Below are 25,730 nucleotides of genomic sequence, written 5' to 3'. Positions count from 1 at the left end.
CTCTGTGAGCTTCTCAGTGACATTCAGCCATCCAGGTATCCCGCCTGCAGTAGACGGAATGTGGCAATGGAACGCTGGCTGCGCGTGTCATAATAGGCTCTGAGCCTTTATATACCTGCGCACAGCAGCAGCCACCTTCAATCTGCTGCTGGACAGCCAGCAGCAGCAGCAGCAGGAGAGGTAATTAATCAGCAACCCTCCTGCTAAGGGTAGACAGCTGCTCGTTCCACCCCCCCCCCCCGCCTTAATTGGTTCTCCTCCCTTCCAACGGTGTTGAGGCGGGTGGGAACAGCCGGGGGTTGAGGGTACTGTGCTAAAAGAGGTGGAGTTATGCAGATCTAAAACGCGTGGATTGCAGCAGCAGCAAGCCGAAAAGTGCAGGCATGTGAGGGATCTAGAGGTTGACAGCATGTCTTCTTAACGGGAGTCCAGGTGGCCATCTCCACAAATGGACTTTTCAGAATCCTTGGGTGGCACCGTAGTCGGAAACCAATTCTGGTTATCGCTTCTCGGCCTTTTGGCTAAGATCAAGTGTAGTGTCTGTTCTTATCAGTTTAATATCTGATACGTCCCCTATCTGGGGACCATATATTAAATGGATTTTTAGAACAGGGAGATGGAAAAAGAGCTTGCTCTGTCCACTCCACGCATTGACCTGGTATTGCAGTATCTCCAGGACCGGTGCACCCCTTCTTTAATGCAGTTTCTAAAATCAGAAAGAATTGAATTCAATGCTTTTTGTTCATTTTGCTTGTTTGTCGGATTTTGGGATGGACTCTTTGGCTTTGCTTTTCTTCTCCTCATTGGATTTTTCATGTTAAAAGTTGCAGAAGCCAGATGACAAGCTCATTTTGGTTCAACTTCAGCAACTGTGCATTGCATTGCCATGTAATGTAATGTAATGCAATGCTATCTATCTAGCTCTCCCTCTATACTTCCTTTTGGATAAACAGACATATTAGGCAAGCATTTTGGAGCTTTCACCTAAATAACTACAGGTGGTGAGATAAGCTGCACAATATAATTGACCTTTCAGTATATTGTTGCACACACACCATCTATTTAGCAAATGCCCTTGTTATCAACAGCAGCCTTTTAAACTCACCTGAGCTAACAGGTATGTGAGCTGGTTACTCTGCTGCGCTTAAAATTTCTTTTTTGGTTTGCTACAATGCCTTTTCTGAAACGTTGTCTCCCTCTGCTGGAACACTGACTTCTTTCATTTAATGCCTGCAGACTATAAAAGAGAAACCAACCCAAAAAGTTTGGTTGATTAGTCTGTGGCATTCTTTTAAACTGTTGCTTATGGCGGTCTCTGTGAGCTTCTCAGTGACATTCAGCCATCCAGGTATCCCGCCTGCAGTAGACGGAATGTGGCAATGGAACGCTGGCTGCGCGTGTCATAATAGGCTCTGAGCCTTTATATACCTGCGCACAGCAGCAGCCACCTTCAATCTGCTGCTGGACAGCCAGCAGCAGCAGCAGCAGGAGAGGTAATTAATCAGCAACCCTCCTGCTAAGGGTAGACAGCTGCTCGTTCCACCCCCCCCCCGCCTTAATTGGTTCTCCTCCCTTCCAACGGTGTTGAGGCGGGTGGGAACAGCCGGGGGTTGAGGGTACTGTGCTAAAAGAGGTGGAGTTATGCAGATCTAAAACGCGTGGATTGCAGCAGCAGCAAGCCGAAAAGTGCAGGCATGTGAGGGATCTAGAGGTTGACAGCATGTCTTCTTAACGGGAGTCCAGGTGGCCATCTCCACAAATGGACTTTTCAGAATCCTTGGGTGGCACCGTAGTCGGAAACCAATTCTGGTTATCGCTTCTCGGCCTTTTGGCTAAGATCAAGTGTAGTATCTGTTCTTATCAGTTTAATATCTGATACGTCCCCTATCTGGGGACCATATATTAAATGGATTTTTAGAACAGGGAGATGGAAAAAGAGCTTGCTCTGTCCACTCCACGCATTGACCTGGTATTGCAGTATCTCCAGGACCGGTGCACCCCTTCTTTAATGCAGTTTCTAAAATCAGAAAGAATTGAATTCAATGCTTTTTGTTCATTTTGCTTGTTTGTCGGATTTTGGGATGGACTCTTTGGCTTTGCTTTTCTTCTCCTCATTGGATTTTTCATGTTAAAAGTTGCAGAAGCCAGATGACAAGCTCATTTTGGTTCAACTTCAGCAACTGTGCATTGCATTGCCATGTAATGTAATGTAATGCAATGCTATCTATCTAGCTCTCCCTCTATACTTCCTTTTGGATAAACAGACATATTAGGCAAGCATTTTGGAGCTTTCACCTAAATAACTACAGGTGGTGAGATAAGCTGCACAATATAATTGACCTTTCAGTATATTGTTGCACACACACCATCTATTTAGCAAATGCCCTTGTTATCAACAGCAGCCTTTTAAACTCACCTGAGCTAACAGGTATGTGAGCTGGTTACTCTGCTGCGCTTAAAATTTCTTTTTTGGTTTGCTACAATGCCTTTTCTGAAACGTTGTCTCCCTCTGCTGGAACACTGACTTCTTTCATTTAATGCCTGCAGACTATAAAAGAGAAACCAACCCAAAAAGTTTGGTTGATTAGTCTGTGGCATTCTTTTAAACTGTTGCTTATGGCGGTCTCTGTGAGCTTCTCAGTGACATTCAGCCATCCAGGTATCCCGCCTGCAGTAGACGGAATGTGGCAATGGAACGCTGGCTGCGCGTGTCATAATAGGCTCTGAGCCTTTATATACCTGCGCACAGCAGCAGCCACCTTCAGTCTGCTGCTGGACAGCCAGCAGCAGCAGCAGCAGGAGAGGTAATTAATCAGCAACCCTCCTGCTAAGGGTAGACAGCTGCTCGTTCCACCCCCCCCCCCGCCTTAATTGGTTCTCCTCCCTTCCAACGGTGTTGAGGCGGGTGGGAACAGCCGGGGGTTGAGGGTACTGTGCTAAAAGAGGTGGAGTTATGCAGATCTAAAACGCGTGGATTGCAGCAGCAGCAAGCCGAAAAGTGCAGGCATGTGAGGGATCTAGAGGTTGACAGCATGTCTTCTTAACGGGAGTCCAGGTGGCCATCTCCACAAATGGACTTTTCAGAATCCTTGGGTGGCACCGTAGTCGGAAACCAATTCTGGTTATCGCTTCTCGGCCTTTTGGCTAAGATCAAGTGTAGTATCTGTTCTTATCAGTTTAATATCTGATACGTCCCCTATCTGGGGACCATATATTAAATGGATTTTTAGAACAGGGAGATGGAAAAAGAGCTTGCTCTGTCCACTCCACGCATTGACCTGGTATTGCAGTATCTCCAGGACCGGTGCACCCCTTCTTTAATGCAGTTTCTAAAATCAGAAAGAATTGAATTCAATGCTTTTTGTTCATTTTGCTTGTTTGTCGGATTTTGGGATGGACTCTTTGGCTTTGCTTTTCTTCTCCTCATTGGATTTTTCATGTTAAAAGTTGCAGAAGCCAGATGACAAGCTCATTTTGGTTCAACTTCAGCAACTGTGCATTGCATTGCCATGTAATGTAATGTAATGCAATGCTATCTATCTAGCTCTCCCTCTATACTTCCTTTTGGATAAACAGACATATTAGGCAAGCATTTTGGAGCTTTCACCTAAATAACTACAGGTGGTGAGATAAGCTGCACAATATAATTGACCTTTCAGTATATTGTTGCACACACACCATCTATTTAGCAAATGCCCTTGTTATCAACAGCAGCCTTTTAAACTCACCTGAGCTAACAGGTATGTGAGCTGGTTACTCTGCTGCGCTTAAAATTTCTTTTTTGGTTTGCTACAATGCCTTTTCTGAAACGTTGTCTCCCTCTGCTGGAACACTGACTTCTTTCATTTAATGCCTGCAGACTATAAAAGAGAAACCAACCCAAAAAGTTTGGTTGATTAGTCTGTGGCATTCTTTTAAACTGTTGCTTATGGCGGTCTCTGTGAGCTTCTCAGTGACATTCAGCCATCCAGGTATCCCGCCTGCAGTAGACGGAATGTGGCAATGGAACGCTGGCTGCGCGTGTCATAATAGGCTCTGAGCTTTTATATACCTGCGCACAGCAGCAGCCACCTTCAGTCTGCTGCTGGACAGCCAGCAGCAGCAGCAGCAGGAGAGGTAATTAATCAGCAACCGTCCTGCTAAGGGTAGACAGCTGCTCGTTCCACCCCCCCCCCCCTCCGCCTTAATTGGTTCTCCTCCCTTCCAACGGTGTTGAGGCGGGTGGGAACAGCCGGGGGTTGAGGGTACTGTGCTCAAAGAGGTGGAGTTATGCAGATCTAAAACGCGTGGATTGCAGCAGCAGCAAGCCGAAAAGTGCAGGCATGTGAGGGATCTAGAGGTTGACAGCATGTCTTCTTAACGGGAGTCCAGGTGGCCATCTCCACAAATGGACTTTTCAGAATCCTTGGGTGGCACCGTAGTCGGAAACCAATTCTGGTTATCGCTTCTCGGCCTTTTGGCTAAGATCAAGTGTAGTATCTGTTCTTATCAGTTTAATATCTGATACGTCCCCTATCTGGGGACCATATATTAAATGGATTTTTAGAACAGGGAGATGGAAAAAGAGCTTGCTCTGTCCACTCCACGCATTGACCTGGTATTGCAGTATCTCCAGGACCGGTGCACCCCTTCTTTAATGCAGTTTCTAAAATCAGAAAGAATTGAATTCAATGCTTTTTGTTCATTTTGCTTGTTTGTCGGATTTTGGGATGGACTCTTTGGCTTTGCTTTTCTTCTCCTCATTGGATTTTTCATGTTAAAAGTTGCAGAAGCCAGATGACAAGCTCATTTTGGTTCAACTTCAGCAACTGTGCATTGCATTGCCATGTAATGTAATGTAATGCAATGCTATCTATCTAGCTCTCCCTCTATACTTCCTTTTGGATAAACAGACATATTAGGCAAGCATTTTGGAGCTTTCACCTAAATAACTACAGGTGGTGAGATAAGCTGCACAATATAATTGACCTTTCAGTATATTGTTGCACACACACCATCTATTTAGCAAATGCCCTTGTTATCAACAGCAGCCTTTTAAACTCACCTGAGCTAACAGGTATGTGAGCTGGTTACTCTGCTGCGCTTAAAATTTCTTTTTTGGTTTGCTACAATGCCTTTTCTGAAACGTTGTCTCCCTCTGCTGGAACACTGACTTCTTTCATTTAATGCCTGCAGACTATAAAAGAGAAACCAACCCAAAAAGTTTGGTTGATTAGTCTGTGGCATTCTTTTAAACTGTTGCTTATGGCGGTCTCTGTGAGCTTCTCAGTGACATTCAGCCATCCAGGTATCCCGCCTGCAGTAGACGGAATGTGGCAATGGAACGCTGGCTGCGCGTGTCATAATAGGCTCTGAGCCTTTATATACCTGCGCACAGCAGCAGCCACCTTCAGTCTGCTGCTGGACAGCCAGCAGCAGCAGCAGCAGGAGAGGTAATTAATCAGCAACCCTCCTGCTAAGGGTAGACAGCTGCTCGTTCCACCCCCCCCCCCGCCTTAATTGGTTCTCCTCCCTTCCAACGGTGTTGAGGCGGGTGGGAACAGCCGGGGGTTGAGGGTACTGTGCTAAAAGAGGTGGAGTTATGCAGATCTAAAACGCGTGGATTGCAGCAGCAGCAAGCCGAAAAGTGCAGGCATGTGAGGGATCTAGAGGTTGACAGCATGTCTTCTTAACGGGAGTCCAGGTGGCCATCTCCACAAATGGACTTTTCAGAATCCTTGGGTGGCACCGTAGTCGGAAACCAATTCTGGTTATCGCTTCTCGGCCTTTTGGCTAAGATCAAGTGTAGTATCTGTTCTTATCAGTTTAATATCTGATACGTCCCCTATCTGGGGACCATATATTAAATGGATTTTTAGAACAGGGAGATGGAAAAAGAGCTTGCTCTGTCCACTCCATGCATTGACCTGGTATTGCAGTATCTCCAGGACCGGTGCACCCCTTCTTTAATGCAGTTTCTAAAATCAGAAAGAATTGAATTCAATGCTTTTTGTTCATTTTGCTTGTTTGTCGGATTTTGGGATGGACTCTTTGGCTTTGCTTTTCTTCTCCTCATTGGATTTTTCATGTTAAAAGTTGCAGAAGCCAGATGACAAGCTCATTTTGGTTCAACTTCAGCAACTGTGCATTGCATTGCCATGTAATGTAATGTAATGCAATGCTATCTATCTAGCTCTCCCTCTATACTTCCTTTTGGATAAACAGACATATTAGGCAAGCATTTTGGAGCTTTCACCTAAATAACTACAGGTGGTGAGATAAGCTGCACAATATAATTGACCTTTCAGTATATTGTTGCACACACACCATCTATTTAGCAAATGCCCTTGTTATCAACAGCAGCCTTTTAAACTCACCTGAGCTAACAGGTATGTGAGCTGGTTACTCTGCTGCGCTTAAAATTTCTTTTTTGGTTTGCTACAATGCCTTTTCTGAAACGTTGTCTCCCTCTGCTGGAACACTGACTTCTTTCATTTAATGCCTGCAGACTATAAAAGAGAAACCAACCCAAAAAGTTTGGTTGATTAGTCTGTGGCATTCTTTTAAACTGTTGCTTATGGCGGTCTCTGTGAGCTTCTCAGTGACATTCAGCCATCCAGGTATCCCGCCTGCAGTAGACGGAATGTGGCAATGGAACGCTGGCTGCGCGTGTCATAATAGGCTCTGAGCCTTTATATACCTGCGCACAGCAGCAGCCACCTTCAGTCTGCTGCTGGACAGCCAGCAGCAGCAGCAGCAGGAGAGGTAATTAATCAGCAACCCTCCTGCTAAGGGTAGACAGCTGCTCGTTCCACCCCCCCCCCCGCCTTAATTGGTTCTCCTCCCTTCCAACGGTGTTGAGGCGGGTGGGAACAGCCGGGGGTTGAGGGTACTGTGCTAAAAGAGGTGGAGTTATGCAGATCTAAAACGCGTGGATTGCAGCAGCAGCAAGCCGAAAAGTGCAGGCATGTGAGGGATCTAGAGGTTGACAGCATGTCTTCTTAACGGGAGTCCAGGTGGCCATCTCCACAAATGGACTTTTCAGAATCCTTGGGTGGCACCGTAGTCGGAAACCAATTCTGGTTATCGCTTCTCGGCCTTTTGGCTAAGATCAAGTGTAGTATCTGTTCTTATCAGTTTAATATCTGATACGTCCCCTATCTGGGGACCATATATTAAATGGATTTTTAGAACAGGGAGATGGAAAAAGAGCTTGCTCTGTCCACTCCACGCATTGACCTGGTATTGCAGTATCTCCAGGACCGGTGCACCCCTTCTTTAATGCAGTTTCTAAAATCAGAAAGAATTGAATTCAATGCTTTTTGTTCATTTTGCTTGTTTGTCGGATTTTGGGATGGACTCTTTGGCTTTGCTTTTCTTCTCCTCATTGGATTTTTCATGTTAAAAGTTGCAGAAGCCAGATGACAAGCTCATTTTGGTTCAACTTCAGCAACTGTGCATTGCATTGCCATGTAATGTAATGTAATGCAATGCTATCTATCTAGCTCTCCCTCTATACTTCCTTTTGGATAAACAGACATATTAGGCAAGCATTTTGGAGCTTTCACCTAAATAACTACAGGTGGTGAGATAAGCTGCACAATATAATTGACCTTTCAGTATATTGTTGCACACACACCATCTATTTAGCAAATGCCCTTGTTATCAACAGCAGCCTTTTAAACTCACCTGAGCTAACAGGTATGTGAGCTGGTTACTCTGCTGCGCTTAAAATTTCTTTTTTGGTTTGCTACAATGCCTTTTCTGAAACGTTGTCTCCCTCTGCTGGAACACTGACTTCTTTCATTTAATGCCTGCAGACTATAAAAGAGAAACCAACCCAAAAAGTTTGGTTGATTAGTCTGTGGCATTCTTTTAAACTGTTGCTTATGGCGGTCTCTGTGAGCTTCTCAGTGACATTCAGCCATCCAGGTATCCCGCCTGCAGTAGACGGAATGTGGCAATGGAACGCTGGCTGCGCGTGTCATAATAGGCTCTGAGCCTTTATATACCTGCGCACAGCAGCAGCCACCTTCAGTCTGCTGCTGGACAGCCAGCAGCAGCAGCAGCAGGAGAGGTAATTAATCAGCAACCCTCCTGCTAAGGGTAGACAGCTGCTCGTTCCACCCCCCCCCCCGCCTTAATTGGTTCTCCTCCCTTCCAACGGTGTTGAGGCGGGTGGGAACAGCCGGGGGTTGAGGGTACTGTGCTAAAAGAGGTGGAGTTATGCAGATCTAAAACGCGTGGATTGCAGCAGCAGCAAGCCGAAAAGTGCAGGCATGTGAGGGATCTAGAGGTTGACAGCATGTCTTCTTAACGGGAGTCCAGGTGGCCATCTCCACAAATGGACTTTTCAGAATCCTTGGGTGGCACCGTAGTCGGAAACCAATTCTGGTTATCGCTTCTCGGCCTTTTGGCTAAGATCAAGTGTAGTATCTGTTCTTATCAGTTTAATATCTGATACGTCCCCTATCTGGGGACCATATATTAAATGGATTTTTAGAACAGGGAGATGGAAAAAGAGCTTGCTCTGTCCACTCCACGCATTGACCTGGTATTGCAGTATCTCCAGGACCGGTGCACCCCTTCTTTAATGCAGTTTCTAAAATCAGAAAGAATTGAATTCAATGCTTTTTGTTCATTTTGCTTGTTTGTCGGATTTTGGGATGGACTCTTTGGCTTTGCTTTTCTTCTCCTCATTGGATTTTTCATGTTAAAAGTTGCAGAAGCCAGATGACAAGCTCATTTTGGTTCAACTTCAGCAACTGTGCATTGCATTGCCATGTAATGTAATGTAATGCAATGCTATCTATCTAGCTCTCCCTCTATACTTCCTTTTGGATAAACAGACATATTAGGCAAGCATTTTGGAGCTTTCACCTAAATAACTACAGGTGGTGAGATAAGCTGCACAATATAATTGACCTTTCAGTATATTGTTGCACACACACCATCTATTTAGCAAATGCCCTTGTTATCAACAGCAGCCTTTTAAACTCACCTGAGCTAACAGGTATGTGAGCTGGTTACTCTGCTGCGCTTAAAATTTCTTTTTTGGTTTGCTACAATGCCTTTTCTGAAACGTTGTCTCCCTCTGCTGGAACACTGACTTCTTTCATTTAATGCCTGCAGACTATAAAAGAGAAACCAACCCAAAAAGTTTGGTTGATTAGTCTGTGGCATTCTTTTAAACTGTTGCTTATGGCGGTCTCTGTGAGCTTCTCAGTGACATTCAGCCATCCAGATATCCCGCCTGCAGTAGACGGAATGTGGCAATGGAACGCTGGCTGCGCGTGTCATAATAGGCTCTGAGCCTTTATATACCTGCGCACAGCAGCAGCCACCTTCAGTCTGCTGCTGGACAGCCAGCAGCAGCAGCAGCAGGAGAGGTAATTAATCAGCAACCCTCCTGCTAAGGGTAGACAGCTGCTCGTTCCACCCCCCCCCGCCTTAATTGGTTCTCCTCCCTTCCAACGGTGTTGAGGCGGGTGGGAACAGCCGGGGGTTGAGGGTACTGTGCTAAAAGAGGTGGAGTTATGCAGATCTAAAACGCGTGGATTGCAGCAGCAGCAAGCCGAAAAGTGCAGGCATGTGAGGGATCTAGAGGTTGACAGCATGTCTTCTTAACGGGAGTCCAGGTGGCCATCTCCACAAATGGACTTTTCAGAATCCTTGGGTGGCACCGTAGTCGGAAACCAATTCTGGTTATCGCTTCTCGGCCTTTTGGCTAAGATCAAGTGTAGTATCTGTTCTTATCAGTTTAATATCTGATACGTCCCCTATCTGGGGACCATATATTAAATGGATTTTTAGAACAGGGAGATGGAAAAAGAGCTTGCTCTGTCCACTCCACGCATTGACCTGGTATTGCAGTATCTCCAGGACCGGTGCACCCCTTCTTTAATGCAGTTTCTAAAATCAGAAAGAATTGAATTCAATGCTTTTTGTTCATTTTGCTTGTTTGTCGGATTTTGGGATGGACTCTTTGGCTTTGCTTTTCTTCTCCTCATTGGATTTTTCATGTTAAAAGTTGCAGAAGCCAGATGACAAGCTCATTTTGGTTCAACTTCAGCAACTGTGCATTGCATTGCCATGTAATGTAATGTAATGCAATGCTATCTATCTAGCTCTCCCTCTATACTTCCTTTTGGATAAACAGACATATTAGGCAAGCATTTTGGAGCTTTCACCTAAATAACTACAGGTGGTGAGATAAGCTGCACAATATAATTGACCTTTCAGTATATTGTTGCACACACACCATCTATTTAGCAAATGCCCTTGTTATCAACAGCAGCCTTTTAAACTCACCTGAGCTAACAGGTATGTGAGCTGGTTACTCTGCTGCGCTTAAAATTTCTTTTTTGGTTTGCTACAATGCCTTTTCTGAAACGTTGTCTCCCTCTGCTGGAACACTGACTTCTTTCATTTAATGCCTGCAGACTATAAAAGAGAAACCAACCCAAAAAGTTTGGTTGATTAGTCTGTGGCATTCTTTTAAACTGTTGCTTATGGCGGTCTCTGTGAGCTTCTCAGTGACATTCAGCCATCCAGGTATCCCGCCTGCAGTAGACGGAATGTGGCAATGGAACGCTGGCTGCGCGTGTCATAATAGGCTCTGAGCCTTTATATACCTGCGCACAGCAGCAGCCACCTTCAGTCTGCTGCTGGACAGCCAGCAGCAGCAGCAGCAGGAGAGGTAATTAATCAGCAACCCTCCTGCTAAGGGTAGACAGCTGCTCGTTCCACCCCCCCCCCCGCCTTAATTGGTTCTCCTCCCTTCCAACGGTGTTGAGGCGGGTGGGAACAGCCAGGGGTTGAGGGTACTGTGCTAAGAGAGGTGGAGTTATGCAGATCTAAAACGCGTGGATTGCAGCAGCAGCAAGCCGAAAAGTGCAGGCATGTGAGGGATCTTGAGGTTGACAGCATGTCTTCTTAACGGGAGTCCAGGTGGCCATCTCCACAAATGGACTTTTCAGAATCCTTGGGTGGCACCGTAGTCGGAAACCAATTCTGGTTATCGCTTCTCGGCCTTTTGGCTAAGATCAAGTGTAGTATCTGTTCTTATCAGTTTAATATCTGATACGTCCCCTATCTGGGGACCATATATTAAATGGATTTTTAGAACAGGGTGATGGAAAAAGAGCTTGCTCTGTCCACTCCACGCATTGACCTGGTATTGCAGTATCTCCAGGACCGGTGCACCCCTTCTTTAATGCAGTTTCTAAAATCAGAAAGAATTGAATTCAATGCTTTTTGTTCATTTTGCTTGTTTCTCGGATTTTGGGATGGACTCTTTGGCTTTGCTTTTCTTCTCCTCATTGGATTTTTCATGTTAAAAGTTGCAGAAGCCAGATGACAAGCTCATTTTGGTTCAACTTCAGCAACTGTGCATTGCATTGCCATGTAATGTAATGTAATGCAATGCTATCTATCTAGCTCTCCCTCTATACTTCCTTTTGGATAAACAGACATATTAGGCAAGCATTTTGGAGCTTTCACCTAAATAACTACAGGTGGTGAGATAAGCTGCACAATATAATTGACCTTTCAGTATATTGTTGCACACACACCATCTATTTAGCAAATGCCCTTGTTATCAACAGCAGCCTTTTAAACTCACCTGAGCTAACAGGTATGTGAGCTGGTTACTCTGCTGCGCTTAAAATTTCTTTTTTGGTTTGCTACAATGCCTTTTCTGAAACGTTGTCTCCCTCTGCTGGAACACTGACTTCTTTCATTTAATGCCTGCAGACTATAAAAGAGAAACCAACCCAAAAAGTTTGGTTGATTAGTCTGTGGCATTCTTTTAAACTGTTGCTTATGGCGGTCTCTGTGAGCTTCTCAGTGACATTCAGCCATCCAGGTATCCCGCCTGCAGTAGACGGAATGTGGCAATGGAACGCTGGCTGCGCGTGTCATAATAGGCTCTGAGCCTTTATATACCTGCGCACAGCAGCAGCCACCTTCAGTCTGCTGCTGGACAGCCAGCAGCAGCAGCAGCAGGAGAGGTAATTAATCAGCAACCCTCCTGCTAAGGGTAGACAGCTGCTCGTTCCACCCCCCCCCCCGCCTTAATTGGTTCTCCTCCCTTCCAACGGTGTTGAGGCGGGTGGGAACAGCCGGGGGTTGAGGGTACTGTGCTAAAAGAGGTGGAGTTATGCAGATCTAAAACGCGTGGATTGCAGCAGCAGCAAGCCGAAAAGTGCAGGCATGTGAGGGATCTTGAGGTTGACAGCATGTCTTCTTAACGGGAGTCCAGGTGGCCATCTCCACAAATGGACTTTTCAGAATCCTTGGGTGGCACCGTAGTCGGAAACCAATTCTGGTTATCGCTTCTCGGCCTTTTGGCTAAGATCAAGTGTAGTATCTGTTCTTATCAGTTTAATATCTGATACGTCCCCTATCTGGGGACCATATATTAAATGGATTTTTAGAACAGGGAGATGGAAAAAGAGCTTGCTCTGTCCACTCCACGCATTGACCTGGTATTGCAGTATCTCCAGGACCGGTGCACCCCTTCTTTAATGCAGTTTCTAAAATCAGAAAGAATTGAATTCAATGCTTTTTGTTCATTTTGCTTGTTTGTCGGATTTTGGGATGGACTCTTTGGCTTTGCTTTTCTTCTCCTCATTGGATTTTTCATGTTAAAAGTTGCAGAAGCCAGATGACAAGCTCATTTTGGTTCAACTTCAGCAACTGTGCATTGCATTGCCATGTAATGTAATGTAATGCAATGCTATCTATCTAGCTCTCCCTCTATACTTCCTTTTGGATAAACAGACATATTAGGCAAGCATTTTGGAGCTTTCACCTAAATAACTACAGGTGGTGAGATAAGCTGCACAATATAATTGACCTTTCAGTATATTGTTGCACACACACCATCTATTTAGCAAATGCCCTTGTTATCAACAGCAGCCTTTTAAACTCACCTGAGCTAACAGGTATGTGAGCTGGTTACTCTGCTGCGCTTAAAATTTCTTTTTTGGTTTGCTACAATGCCTTTTCTGAAACGTTGTCTCCCTCTGCTGGAACACTGACTTCTTTCATTTAATGCCTGCAGACTATAAAAGAGAAACCAACCCAAAAAGTTTGGTTGATTAGTCTGTGGCATTCTTTTAAACTGTTGCTTATGGCGGTCTCTGTGAGCTTCTCAGTGACATTCAGCCATCCAGATATCCCGCCTGCAGTAGACGGAATGTGGCAATGGAACGCTGGCTGCGCGTGTCATAATAGGCTCTGAGCCTTTATATACCTGCGCACAGCAGCAGCCACCTTCAGTCTGCTGCTGGACAGCCAGCAGCAGCAGCAGCAGGAGAGGTAATTAATCAGCAACCCTCCTGCTAAGGGTAGACAGCTGCTCGTTCCACCCCCCCCCGCCTTAATTGGTTCTCCTCCCTTCCAACGGTGTTGAGGCGGGTGGGAACAGCCGGGGGTTGAGGGTACTGTGCTAAAAGAGGTGGAGTTATGCAGATCTAAAACGCGTGGATTGCAGCAGCAGCAAGCCGAAAAGTGCAGGCATGTGAGGGATCTAGAGGTTGACAGCATGTCTTCTTAACGGGAGTCCAGGTGGCCATCTCCACAAATGGACTTTTCAGAATCCTTGGGTGGCACCGTAGTCGGAAACCAATTCTGGTTATCGCTTCTCGGCCTTTTGGCTAAGATCAAGTGTAGTATCTGTTCTTATCAGTTTAATATCTGATACGTCCCCTATCTGGGGACCATATATTAAATGGATTTTTAGAACAGGGAGATGGAAAAAGAGCTTGCTCTGTCCACTCCACGCATTGACCTGGTATTGCAGTATCTCCAGGACCGGTGCACCCCTTCTTTAATGCAGTTTCTAAAATCAGAAAGAATTGAATTCAATGCTTTTTGTTCATTTTGCTTGTTTGTCGGATTTTGGGATGGACTCTTTGGCTTTGCTTTTCTTCTCCTCATTGGATTTTTCATGTTAAAAGTTGCAGAAGCCAGATGACAAGCTCATTTTGGTTCAACTTCAGCAACTGTGCATTGCATTGCCATGTAATGTAATGTAATGCAATGCTATCTATCTAGCTCTCCCTCTATACTTCCTTTTGGATAAACAGACATATTAGGCAAGCATTTTGGAGCTTTCACCTAAATAACTACAGGTGGTGAGATAAGCTGCACAATATAATTGACCTTTCAGTATATTGTTGCACACACACCATCTATTTAGCAAATGCCCTTGTTATCAACAGCAGCCTTTTAAACTCACCTGAGCTAACAGGTATGTGAGCTGGTTACTCTGCTGCGCTTAAAATTTCTTTTTTGGTTTGCTACAATGCCTTTTCTGAAACGTTGTCTCCCTCTGCTGGAACACTGACTTCTTTCATTTAATGCCTGCAGACTATAAAAGAGAAACCAACCCAAAAAGTTTGGTTGATTAGTCTGTGGCATTCTTTTAAACTGTTGCTTATGGCGGTCTCTGTGAGCTTCTCAGTGACATTCAGCCATCCAGATATCCCGCCTGCAGTAGACGGAATGTGGCAATGGAACGCTGGCTGCGCGTGTCATAATAGGCTCTGAGCCTTTATATACCTGCGCACAGCAGCAGCCACCTTCAGTCTGCTGCTGGACAGCCAGCAGCAGCAGCAGCAGGAGAGGTAATTAATCAGCAACCCTCCTGCTAAGGGTAGACAGCTGCTCGTTCCACCCCCCCCCGCCTTAATTGGTTCTCCTCCCTTCCAACGGTGTTGAGGCGGGTGGGAACAGCCGGGGGTTGAGGGTACTGTGCTAAAAGAGGTGGAGTTATGCAGATCTAAAACGCGTGGATTGCAGCAGCAGCAAGCCGAAAAGTGCAGGCATGTGAGGGATCTAGAGGTTGACAGCATGTCTTCTTAACGGGAGTCCAGGTGGCCATCTCCACAAATGGACTTTTCAGAATCCTTGGGTGGCACCGTAGTCGGAAACCAATTCTGGTTATCGCTTCTCGGCCTTTTGGCTAAGATCAAGTGTAGTATCTGTTCTTATCAGTTTAATATCTGATACGTCCCCTATCTGGGGACCATATATTAAATGGATTTTTAGAACAGGGAGATGGAAAAAGAGCTTGCTCTGTCCACTCCACGCATTGACCTGGTATTGCAGTATCTCCAGGACCGGTGCACCCCTTCTTTAATGCAGTTTCTAAAATCAGAAAGAATTGAATTCAATGCTTTTTGTTCATTTTGCTTGTTTGTCGGATTTTGGGATGGACTCTTTGGCTTTGCTTTTCTTCTCCTCATTGGATTTTTCATGTTAAAAGTTGCAGAAGCCAGATGACAAGCTCATTTTGGTTCAACTTCAGCAACTGTGCATTGCATTGCCATGTAATGTAATGTAATGCAATGCTATCTATCTAGCTCTCCCTCTATACTTCCTTTTGGATAAACAGACATATTAGGCAAGCATTTTGGAGCTTTCACCTAAATAACTACAGGTGGTGAGATAAGCTGCACAATATAATTGACCTTTCAGTATATTGTTGCACACACACCATCTATTTAGCAAATGCCCTTGTTATCAACAGCAGCCTTTTAAACTCACCTGAGCTAACAGGTATGTGAGCTGGTTACTCTGCTGCGCTTAAAATTTCTTTTTTGGTTTGCTACAATGCCTTTTCTGAAACGTTGTCTCCCTCTGCTGGAACACTGACTTCTTTCATTTAATGCCTGCAGACTATAAAAGAGAAACCAACCCAAAAAGTTTGGTTGATTAGTCTGTGGCATTCTTTTAAACTGTTGCTTATGGCGGTCTCTGTGAGCTTCTCAGTGACATTCAGCCATCCAGGTATCCCGCCTGCAGTAGACGGAATGTGGCAATGGAACGCTGGCTGCGCGTGTCATAATAGGCTCTGAGCCTTTATATACCTGCGCACAGCAGCAGCCACCTTCAGTCTGCTGCTGGACAGCCAGCAGCAGCAGCAGCAGGAGAGGAAATTAATCAGCAACCCTCCTGCTAAGGGTAGACAGCTGCTCGTTCCAACCCCCCCCCCCCGCCTTAATTGGTTCTCCTCCCTTCCAACGGTGTTGAGGCGGGTGGGAACAGCCGGGGGTTGAGGGTACTGTGCTAAAAGAGGTGGAGTTATGCAGATCTAAAACGCGTGGATTGCAGCAGCAGCAAGCCGAAAAGTGCAGGCATGTGAGGGATCTAGAGGTTGACAGCATGTCTTCTTAACGGGAGTCCAGGTGGCCATCTCCACAAATGGACTTTTCAGAATCCTTGGGTGGCACCGTAGTCGGAAACCAATTCTGGTTATCGCTTCTCGGCCTTTTGGCTAAGATCAAGTGTAGTATCTGTTCTTATCAGTTTAATATCTGATACGTCCCCTATCTGGGGACCATATATTAAATGGATTTTTAGAACAGGGAGATGGAAAAAGAGCTTGCTCTGTCCACTCCACGCATTGACCTGGTATTGCAGTATCTCCAGGACCGGTGCACCCCTTCTTTAATGCAGTTTCTAAAATCAGAAAGAATTGAATTCAATGCTTTTTGTTCATTTTGCTTGTTTGTCGGATTTTGGGATGGACTCTTTGGCTTTGCTTTTCTTCTCCTCATTGGATTTTTCATGTTAAAAGTTGCAGAAGCCAGATGACAAGCTCATTTTGGTTCAACTTCAGCAACTGTGCATTGCATTGCCATGTAATGTAATGTAATGCAATGCTATCTATCTAGCTCTCCCTCTATACTTCCTTTTGGATAAACAGACATATTAGGCAAGCATTTTGGAGCTTTCACCTAAATAACTACAGGTGGTGAGATAAGCTGCACAATATAATTGACCTTTCAGTATATTGTTGCACACACACCATCTATTTAGCAAATGCCCTTGTTATCAACAGCAGCCTTTTAAACTCACCTGAGCTAACAGGTATGTGAGCTGGTTACTCTGCTGCGCTTAAAATTTCTTTTTTGGTTTGCTACAATGCCTTTTCTGAAACGTTGTCTCCCTCTGCTGGAACACTGACTTCTTTCATTTAATGCCTGCAGACTATAAAAGAGAAACCAACCCAAAAAGTTTGGTTGATTAGTCTGTGGCATTCTTTTAAACTGTTGCTTATGGCGGTCTCTGTGAGCTTCTCAGTGACATTCAGCCATCCAGGTATCCCGCCTGCAGTAGACGGAATGTGGCAATGGAACGCTGGCTGCGCGTGTCATAATAGGCTCTGAGCCTTTATATACCTGCGCACAGCAGCAGCCACCTTCAGTCTGCTGCTGGACAGCCAGCAGCAGCAGCAGCAGGAGAGGTAATTAATCAGCAACCCTCCTGCTAAGGGTAGACAGCTGCTCGTTCCACCCCCCCCCCCCGCCATAATTGGTTCTCCTCCCTTCCAACGGTGTTGAGGCGGGTGGGAACAGCCGGGGGTTGAGGGTACTGTGCTAAAAGAGGTGGAGTTATGCAGATCTAAAACGCGTGGATTGCAGCAGCAGCAAGCCGAAAAGTGCAGGCATGTGAGGGATCTAGAGGTTGACAGCATGTCTTCTTAACGGGAGTCCAGGTGGCCATCTCCACAAATGGACTTTTCAGAATCCTTGGGTGGCACCGTAGTCGGAAACCAATTCTGGTTATCGCTTCTCGGCCTTTTGGCTAAGATCAAGTGTAGTATCTGTTCTTATCAGTTTAATATCTGATACGTCCCCTATCTGGGGACCATATATTAAATGGATTTTTAGAACAGGGAGATGGAAAAAGAGCTTGCTCTGTCCACTCCACGCATTGACCTGGTATTGCAGTATCTCCAGGACCGGTGCACCCCTTCTTTAATGCAGTTTCTAAAATCAGAAAGAATTGAATTCAATGCTTTTTGTTCATTTTGCTTGTTTGTCGGATTTTGGGATGGACTCTTTGGCTTTGCTTTTCTTCTCCTCATTGGATTTTTCATGTTAAAAGTTGCAGAAGCCAGATGACAAGCTCATTTTGGTTCAACTTCAGCAACTGTGCATTGCATTGCCATGTAATGTAATGTAATGCAATGCTATCTATCTAGCTCTCCCTCTATACTTCCTTTTGGATAAACAGACATATTAGGCAAGCATTTTGGAGCTTTCACCTAAATAACTACAGGTGGTGAGATAAGCTGCACAATATAATTGACCTTTCAGTATATTGTTGCACACACACCATCTATTTAGCAAATGCCCTTGTTATCAACAGCAGCCTTTTAAACTCACCTGAGCTAACAGGTATGTGAGCTGGTTACTCTGCTGCGCTTAAAATTTCTTTTTTGGTTTGCTACAATGCCTTTTCTGAAACGTTGTCTCCCTCTGCTGGAACACTGACTTCTTTCATTTAATGCCTGCAGACTATAAAAGAGCAACCAACCCAAAAAGTTTGGTTGATTAGTCTGTGGCATTCTTTTAAACTGTTGCTTATGGCGGTCTCTGGGAGCTTCTCAGTGACATTCAGCCATCCAGGTATCCCGCCTGCAGTAGACGGAATGTGGCAATGGAACGCTGGCTGCGCGTGTCATAATAGGCTCTGAGCCTTTATATACCTGCGCACAGCAGCAGCCACCTTCAGTCTGCTGCTGGACAGCCAGCAGCAGCAGCAGCAGCAGGAGAGGTAATTAATCAGCAACCCTCCTGCTAAGGGTAGACAGCTGCTCGTTCCACCCCCCCCCCCGCCTTAATTGGTTCTCCTCCCTTCCAACGGTGTTGAGGCGGGTGGGAACAGCCGGGGGTTGAGGGTACTGTGCTAAAAGAGGTGGAGTTATGCAGATCTAAAACGCGTGGATTGCAGCAGCAGCAAGCCGAAAAGTGCAGGCATGTGAGGGATCTAGAGGTTGACAGCATGTCTTCTTAACGGGAGTCCAGGTGGCCATCTCCACAAATGGACTTTTCAGAATCCTTGGGTGGCACCGTAGTCGGAAACCAATTCTGGTTATCGCTTCTCGGCCTTTTGGCTAAGATCAAGTGTAGTATCTGTTCTTATCAGTTTAATATCTGATACGTCCCCTATCTGGGGACCATATATTAAATGGATTTTTAGAACAGGGAGATGGAAAAAGAGCTTGCTCTGTCCACTCCACGCATTGACCTGGTATTGCAGTATCTCCAGGACCGGTGCACCCCTTCTTTAATGCAGTTTCTAAAATCAGAAAGAATTGAATTCAATGCTTTTTGTTCATTTTGCTTGTTTGTCGGATTTTGGGATGGACTCTTTGGCTTTGCTTTTCTTCTCCTCATTGGATTTTTCATGTTAAAAGTTGCAGAAGCCAGATGACAAGCTCATTTTGGTTCAACTTCAGCAACTGTGCATTGCATTGCCATGTAATGTAATGTAATGCAATGCTATCTATCTAGCTCTCCCTCTATACTTCCTTTTGGATAAACAGACATATTAGGCAAGCATTTTGGAGCTTTCACCTAAATAACTACAGGTGGTGAGATAAGCTGCACAATATAATTGACCTTTCAGTATATTGTTGCACACACACCATCTATTTAGCAAATGCCCTTGTTATCAACAGCAGCCTTTTAAACTCACCTGAGCTAACAGGTATGTGAGCTGGTTACTCTGCTGCGCTTAAAATTTCTTTTTTGGTTTGCTACAATGCCTTTTCTGAAACGTTGTCTCCCTCTGCTGGAACACTGACTTCTTTCATTTAATGCCTGCAGACTATAAAAGAGAAACCAACCCAAAAAGTTTGGTTGATTAGTCTGTGGCATTCTTTTAAACTGTTGCTTATGGCGGTCTCTGTGAGCTTCTCAGTGACATTCAGCCATCCAGGTATCCCGCCTGCAGTAGACGGAATGTGGCAATGGAACGCTGGCTGCGCGTGTCATAATAGGCTCTGAGCCTTTATATACCTGCGCACAGCAGCAGCCACCTTCAGTCTGCTGCTGGACAGCCAGCAGCAGCAGCAGCAGGAGAGGTAATTAATCAGCAACCCTCCTGCTAAGGGTAGACAGCTGCTCGTTCCACCCCCCCCCGCCTTAATTGGTTCTCCTCCCTTCCAACGGTGTTGAGGCGGGTGGGAACAGCCGGGGGTTGAGGGTACTGTGCTAAAAGAGGTGGAGTTATGCAGATCTAAAACGCGTGGATTGCAGCAGCAGCAAGCCGAAAAGTGCAGGCATGTGAGGGATCTAGAGGTTGACAGCATGTCTTCTTAACGGGAGTCCAGGTGGCCATCTCCACAAATGGACTTTTCAGAATCCTTGGGTGGCACCGTAGTCGGAAACCAATTCTGGTTATCGCTTCTCGGCCTTTTGGCTAAGATCAAGTGTAGTATCTGTTCTTATCAGTTTAATATCTGATACGTCCCCTATCTGGGGACCATATATTAAATGGATTTTTAGAACAGGGAGATGGAAAAAGAGCTTGCTCTGTCCACTCCACGCATTGACCTGGTATTGCAGTATCTCCAGGACCGGTGCACCCCTTCTTTAATGCAGTATCTAAAATCAGAAAGAATTGAATTCAATGCTTTTTGTTCATTTTGCTTGTTTGTCGGATTTTGGGATGGACTCTTTGGCTTTGCTTTTCTTCTCCTCATTGGATTTTTCATGTTAAAAGTTGCAGAAGCCAGATGACAAGCTCATTTTGGTTCAACTTCAGCAACTGTGCATTGCATTGCCATGTAATGTAATGTAATGCAATGCTATCTATCTAGCTCTCCCTCTATACTTCCTTTTGGATAAACAGACATATTAGGCAAGCATTTTGGAGCTTTCACCTAAATAACTACAGGTGGTGAGATAAGCTGCACAATATAATTGACCTTTCAGTATATTGTTGCACACACACCATCTATTTAGCAAATGCCCTTGTTATCAACAGCAGCCTTTTAAACTCACCTGAGCTAACAGGTATGTGAGCTGGTTACTCTGCTGCGCTTAAAATTTCTTTTTTGGTTTGCTACAATGCCTTTTCTGAAACGTTGTCTCCCTCTGCTGGAACACTGACTTCTTTCATTTAATGCCTGCAGACTATAAAAGAGAAACCAACCCAAAAAGTTTGGTTGATTAGTCTGTGGCATTCTTTTAAACTGTTGCTTATGGCGGTCTCTGTGAGCTTCTCAGTGACATTCAGCCATCCAGGTATCCCGCCTGCAGTAGACGGAATGTGGCAATGGAACGCTGGCTGCGCGTGTCATAATAGGCTCTGAGCCTTTATATACCTGCGCACAGCAGCAGCCACCTTCAGTCTGCTGCTGGACAGCCAGCAGCAGCAGCAGCAGGAGAGGTAATTAATCAGCAACCCTCCTGCTAAGGGTAGACAGCTGCTCGTTCCACCCCCCCCCCCGCCTTAATTGGTTCTCCTCCCTTCCAACGGTGTTGAGGCGGGTGGGAACAGCCGGGGGTTGAGGGTACTGTACTAAAAGAGGTGGAGTTATGCAGATCTAAAACGCGTGGATTGCAGCAGCAGCAAGCCGAAAAGTGCAGGCATGTGAGGGATCTAGAGGTTGACAGCATGTCTTCTTAACGGGAGTCCAGGTGGCCATCTCCACAAATGGACTTTTCAGAATCCTTGGGTGGCACCGTAGTCGGAAACCAATTCTGGTTATCGCTTCTCGGCCTTTTGGCTAAGATCAAGTGTAGTATCTGTTCTTATCAGTTTAATATCTGATACGTCCCCTATCTGGGGACCATATATTAAATGGATTTTTAGAACAGGGAGATGGAAAAAGAGCTTGCTCTGTCCACTCCACGCATTGACCTGGTATTGCAGTATCTCCAGGACCGGTGCACCCCTTCTTTAATGCAGTTTCTAAAATCAGAAAGAATTGAATTCAATGCTTTTTGTTCATTTTGCTTGTTTGTCGGATTTTGGGATGGACTCTTTGGCTTTGCTTTTCTTCTCCTCATTGGATTTTTCATGTTAAAAGTTGCAGAAGCCAGATGACAAGCTCATTTTGGTTCAACTTCAGCAACTGTGCATTGCATTGCCATGTAATGTAATGTAATGCAATGCTATCTATCTAGCTCTCCCTCTATACTTCCTTTTGGATAAACAGACATATTAGGCAAGCATTTTGGAGCTTTCACCTAAATAACTACAGGTGGTGAGATAAGCTGCACAATATAATTGACCTTTCAGTATATTGTTGCACACACACCATCTATTTAGCAAATGCCCTTGTTATCAACAGCAGCCTTTTAAACTCACCTGAGCTAACAGGTATGTGAGCTGGTTACTCTGCTGCGCTTAAAATTTCTTTTTTGGTTTGCTACAATGCCTTTTCTGAAACGTTGTCTCCCTCTGCTGGAACACTGACTTCTTTCATTTAATGCCTGCAGACTATAAAAGAGAAACCAACCCAAAAAGTTTGGTTGATTAGTCTGTGGCATTCTTTTAAACTGTTGCTTATGGCGGTCTCTGTGAGCTTCTCAGTGACATTCAGCCATCCAGGTATCCCGCCTGCAGTAGACGGAATGTGGCAATGGAACGCTGGCTGCGCGTGTCATAATAGGCTCTGAGCCTTTATATACCTGCGCACAGCAGCAGCCACCTTCAGTCTGCTGCTGGACAGCCAGCAGCAGCAGCAGCAGGAGAGGTAATTAATCAGCAACCCTCCTGCTAAGGGTAGACAGCTGCTCGTTCCACCCCCCCCCCCGCCTTAATTGGTTCTCCTCCCTTCCAACGGTGTTGAGGCGGGTGGGAACAGCCGGGGGTTGAGGGTACTGTGCTAAAAGAGGTGGAGTTATGCAGATCTAAAACGCGTGGATTGCAGCAGCAGCAAGCCGAAAAGTGCAGGCATGTGAGGGATCTAGAGGTTGACAGCATGTCTTCTTAACGGGAGTCCAGGTGGCTATCTCCACAAATGGACTTTTCAGAATCCTTGGGTGGCACCGTAGTCGGAAACCAATTCTGGTTATCGCTTCTCGGCCTTTTGGCTAAGATCAAGTGTAGTATCTGTTCTTATCAGTTTAATATCTGATACGTCCCTTATCTGGGGACCATATATTAAATGGATTTTTAGAACAGGGAGATGGAAAAAGAGCTTGCTCTGTCCACTCCACGCATTGACCTGGTATTGCAGTATCTCCAGGACCAGTGCACCCCTTCTTTAATGCAGTTTCTAAAATCAGAAAGAATTGAATTCAATGCTTTTTGTTCATTTTGCTTGTTTGTTGGATTTTGGGATGGACTCTTTGGCTTTGCTTTTCTTCTCCTCATTGGATTTTTCATGTTAAAAGTTGCAGAAGCCAGATGACAAGCTCATTTTGGTTCAACTTCAGCAACTGTGCATTGCATTGCCATGTAATGTAATGTAATGCAATGCTATCTATCTAGCTCTCCCTCTATACTTCCTTTTGGATAAACAGACATATTAGGCAAGCATTTTGGAGCTTTCACCTAAATAACTACAGGTGGTGAGATAAGCTGCACAATATAATTGACCTTTCAGTATATTGTTGCACACACACCATCTATTTAGCAAATGCCCTTGTTATCAACAGCAGCCTTTTAAACTCACCTGAGCTAACAGGTATGTGAGCTGGTTACTCTGCTGCGCTTAAAATTTCTTTTTTGGTTTGCTACAATGCCTTTTCTGAAACGTTGTCTCCCTCTGCTGGAACACTGACTTCTTTCATTTAATGCCTGCAGACTATAAAAGAGAAACCAACCCAAAAAGTTTGGTTGATTAGTCTGTGGCATTCTTTTAAACTGTTGCTTATGGCGGTCTCTGTGAGCTTCTCAGTGACATTCAGCCATCCAGGTATCCCGCCTGCAGTAGACGGAATGTGGCAATGGAACGCTGGCTGCGCGTGTCATAATAGGCTCTGAGCTTTTATATACCTGCGCACAGCAGCAGCCACCTTCAGTCTGCTGCTGGACAGCCAGCAGCAGCAGCAGCAGGAGAGGTAATTAATCAGCAACCCTCCTGCTAAGGGTAGACAGCTGCTCGTTCCACCCCCCCCCCCGCCTTAATTGGTTCTCCTCCCTTCCAACGGTGTTGAGGCGGGTGGGAACAGCCGGGGGTTGAGGGTACTGTGCTAAAAGAGGTGGAGTTATGCAGATCTAAAACGCGTGGATTGCAGCAGCAGCAAGCCGAAAAGTGCAGGCATGTGAGGGATCTAGAGGTTGACAGCATGTCTTCTTAACGGGAGTCCAGGTGGCCATCTCCACAAATGGACATTTCAGAATCCTTGGGTGGCACCGTAGTCGGAAACCAATTCTGGTTATCGCTTCTCGGCCTTTTGGCTAAGATCAAGTGTAGTATCTGTTCCTATCAGTTTAATATCTGATACGTCCCCTATCTGGGGACCATATATTAAATGGATTTTTAGAACAGGGAGATGGAAAAAGAGCTTGCTCTGTCCACTCCACGCATTGACCTGGTATTGCAGTATCTCCAGGACCGGTGCACCCCTTCTTTAATGCAGTTTCTAAAATCAGAAAGAATTGAATTCAATGCTTTTTGTTCATTTTGCTTGTTTGTCGGATTTTGGGATGGACTCTTTGGCTTTGCTTTTCTTCTCCTCATTGGATTTTTCATGTTAAAAGTTGCAGAAGCCAGATGACAAGCTCATTTTGGTTCAACTTCAGCAACTGTGCATTGCATTGCCATGTAATGTAATGTAATGCAATGCTATCTATCTAGCTCTCCCTCTATAGTTCCTTTTGGATAAACAGACATATTAGGCAAGCATTTTGGAGCTTTCACCTAAATAACTACAGGTGGTGAGATAAGCTGCACAATATAATTGACCTTTCAGTATATTGTTGCACACACACCATCTATTTAGCAAATGCCCTTGTTATCAACAGCAGCCTTTTAAACTCACCTGAGCTAACAGGTATGTGAGCTGATTACTCTGCTGCGCTTAAAATTTCTTTTTTGGTTTGCTACAATGCCTTTTCTGAAACGTTGTCTCCCTCTGCTGGAACACTGACTTCTTTCATTTAATGCCTGCAGACTATAAAAGAGAAACCAACCCAAAAAGTTTGGTTGATTAGTCTGTGGCATTCTTTTAAACTGTTGCTTATGGCGGTCTCTGTGAGCTTCTCAGTGACATTCAGCCATCCAGGTATCCCGCCTGCAGTAGACGGAATGTGGCAATGGAACGCTGGCTGCGCGTGTCATAATAGGCTCTGAGCCTTTATATACCTGCGCACAGCAGCAGCCACCTTCAGTCTGCTGCTGGACAGCCAGCAGCAGCAGCAGCAGGAGAGGTAATTAATCAGCAACCCTCCTGCTAAGGGTAGACAGCTGCTCGTTCCACCCCCCCCCCGCCTTAATTGGTTCTCCTCCCTTCCAACGGTGTTGAGGCGGGTGGGAACAGCCGGGGGTTGAGGGTACTGTGCTAAAAGAGGTGGAGTTATGCAGATCTAAAACGCGTGGATTGCAGCAGCAGCAAGCCGAAAAGTGCAGGCATGTGAGGGATCTAGAGGTTGACAGCATGTCTTCTTAACGGGAGTCCAGGTGGCCATCTCCACAAATGGACATTTCAGAATCCTTGGGTGGCACCGTAGTCGGAAACCAATTCTGGTTATCGCTTCTCGGCCTTTTGGCTAAGATCAAGTGTAGTATCTGTTCTTATCAGTTTAATATCTGATACGTCCCCTATCTGGGGACCATATATTAAATGGATTTTTAGAACAGGGAGATGGAAAAAGAGCTTGCTCTGTCCACTCCACGCATTGACCTGGTATTGCAGTATCTCCAGGACCGGTGCACCCCTTCTTTAATGCAGTTTCTAAAATCAGAAAGAATTGAATTCAATGCTTTTTGTTCATTTTGCTTGTTTGTCGGATTTTGGGATGGACTCTTTGGCTTTGCTTTTCTTCTCCTC

At 45.3% G+C, this 25,730-nt stretch overlaps 20 non-coding genes across 20 annotated transcripts; all 20 read left to right on the top strand.

Annotated features, from left to right (window-relative positions):
• The first annotated feature begins 501 nt into the window (after nt 1–501).
• LOC141210291 (U2 spliceosomal RNA) lies at nt 502–692 on the top strand. Its single transcript, XR_012280464.1, has one exon. It is a non-coding gene; the product is annotated as a U2 spliceosomal RNA (small nuclear RNA).
• Nucleotides 693–1,812: 1,120 nt separating this feature from the next.
• On the top strand, nt 1,813–2,003 carry LOC141209105 (U2 spliceosomal RNA). The gene has a single exon (XR_012279310.1). It is a non-coding gene; the product is annotated as a U2 spliceosomal RNA (small nuclear RNA).
• Nucleotides 2,004–3,124: 1,121 nt separating this feature from the next.
• Nucleotides 3,125–3,315, top strand: LOC141209103 (U2 spliceosomal RNA). Its single transcript, XR_012279308.1, has one exon. It is a non-coding gene; the product is annotated as a U2 spliceosomal RNA (small nuclear RNA).
• Nucleotides 3,316–4,440: 1,125 nt separating this feature from the next.
• On the top strand, nt 4,441–4,631 carry LOC141209102 (U2 spliceosomal RNA). Its single transcript, XR_012279307.1, has one exon. It is a non-coding gene; the product is annotated as a U2 spliceosomal RNA (small nuclear RNA).
• A 1,121-nt stretch (nt 4,632–5,752) lies between these two features.
• LOC141209873 (U2 spliceosomal RNA) lies at nt 5,753–5,943 on the top strand. Its single transcript, XR_012280062.1, has one exon. It is a non-coding gene; the product is annotated as a U2 spliceosomal RNA (small nuclear RNA).
• A 1,121-nt stretch (nt 5,944–7,064) lies between these two features.
• On the top strand, nt 7,065–7,255 carry LOC141209101 (U2 spliceosomal RNA). The gene has a single exon (XR_012279306.1). It is a non-coding gene; the product is annotated as a U2 spliceosomal RNA (small nuclear RNA).
• Nucleotides 7,256–8,376: 1,121 nt separating this feature from the next.
• On the top strand, nt 8,377–8,567 carry LOC141209100 (U2 spliceosomal RNA). Its single transcript, XR_012279305.1, has one exon. It is a non-coding gene; the product is annotated as a U2 spliceosomal RNA (small nuclear RNA).
• A 1,119-nt stretch (nt 8,568–9,686) lies between these two features.
• LOC141209099 (U2 spliceosomal RNA) lies at nt 9,687–9,877 on the top strand. The gene has a single exon (XR_012279304.1). It is a non-coding gene; the product is annotated as a U2 spliceosomal RNA (small nuclear RNA).
• A 1,121-nt stretch (nt 9,878–10,998) lies between these two features.
• Nucleotides 10,999–11,189, top strand: LOC141210086 (U2 spliceosomal RNA). Its single transcript, XR_012280265.1, has one exon. It is a non-coding gene; the product is annotated as a U2 spliceosomal RNA (small nuclear RNA).
• A 1,121-nt stretch (nt 11,190–12,310) lies between these two features.
• On the top strand, nt 12,311–12,501 carry LOC141209097 (U2 spliceosomal RNA). The gene has a single exon (XR_012279302.1). It is a non-coding gene; the product is annotated as a U2 spliceosomal RNA (small nuclear RNA).
• A 1,119-nt stretch (nt 12,502–13,620) lies between these two features.
• Nucleotides 13,621–13,811, top strand: LOC141209096 (U2 spliceosomal RNA). The gene has a single exon (XR_012279301.1). It is a non-coding gene; the product is annotated as a U2 spliceosomal RNA (small nuclear RNA).
• A 1,119-nt stretch (nt 13,812–14,930) lies between these two features.
• LOC141209095 (U2 spliceosomal RNA) lies at nt 14,931–15,121 on the top strand. Its single transcript, XR_012279300.1, has one exon. It is a non-coding gene; the product is annotated as a U2 spliceosomal RNA (small nuclear RNA).
• A 1,123-nt stretch (nt 15,122–16,244) lies between these two features.
• Nucleotides 16,245–16,435, top strand: LOC141209094 (U2 spliceosomal RNA). The gene has a single exon (XR_012279299.1). It is a non-coding gene; the product is annotated as a U2 spliceosomal RNA (small nuclear RNA).
• A 1,122-nt stretch (nt 16,436–17,557) lies between these two features.
• Nucleotides 17,558–17,748, top strand: LOC141209093 (U2 spliceosomal RNA). Its single transcript, XR_012279298.1, has one exon. It is a non-coding gene; the product is annotated as a U2 spliceosomal RNA (small nuclear RNA).
• A 1,124-nt stretch (nt 17,749–18,872) lies between these two features.
• On the top strand, nt 18,873–19,063 carry LOC141209092 (U2 spliceosomal RNA). Its single transcript, XR_012279297.1, has one exon. It is a non-coding gene; the product is annotated as a U2 spliceosomal RNA (small nuclear RNA).
• Nucleotides 19,064–20,182: 1,119 nt separating this feature from the next.
• LOC141209091 (U2 spliceosomal RNA) lies at nt 20,183–20,373 on the top strand. The gene has a single exon (XR_012279296.1). It is a non-coding gene; the product is annotated as a U2 spliceosomal RNA (small nuclear RNA).
• Nucleotides 20,374–21,494: 1,121 nt separating this feature from the next.
• Nucleotides 21,495–21,685, top strand: LOC141209090 (U2 spliceosomal RNA). The gene has a single exon (XR_012279295.1). It is a non-coding gene; the product is annotated as a U2 spliceosomal RNA (small nuclear RNA).
• A 1,121-nt stretch (nt 21,686–22,806) lies between these two features.
• LOC141209933 (U2 spliceosomal RNA) lies at nt 22,807–22,997 on the top strand. Its single transcript, XR_012280118.1, has one exon. It is a non-coding gene; the product is annotated as a U2 spliceosomal RNA (small nuclear RNA).
• A 1,121-nt stretch (nt 22,998–24,118) lies between these two features.
• Nucleotides 24,119–24,309, top strand: LOC141210269 (U2 spliceosomal RNA). The gene has a single exon (XR_012280442.1). It is a non-coding gene; the product is annotated as a U2 spliceosomal RNA (small nuclear RNA).
• Nucleotides 24,310–25,429: 1,120 nt separating this feature from the next.
• LOC141209089 (U2 spliceosomal RNA) lies at nt 25,430–25,620 on the top strand. The gene has a single exon (XR_012279294.1). It is a non-coding gene; the product is annotated as a U2 spliceosomal RNA (small nuclear RNA).
• The last annotated feature ends 110 nt before the right edge of the window (nt 25,621–25,730 follow it).

This window comes from Phyllobates terribilis, unplaced genomic scaffold (genome assembly GCF_046119375.1).
Source record: "Phyllobates terribilis strain yellow unplaced genomic scaffold, ASM4611937v1 Scaffold_169__1_contigs__length_4117513, whole genome shotgun sequence".
Taxonomy (NCBI): domain Eukaryota; kingdom Metazoa; phylum Chordata; class Amphibia; order Anura; family Dendrobatidae; genus Phyllobates; species Phyllobates terribilis.
Note: the sequence above shows the minus strand (reverse complement) of the source record. Positions and strands in the feature narration are given on the sequence as shown.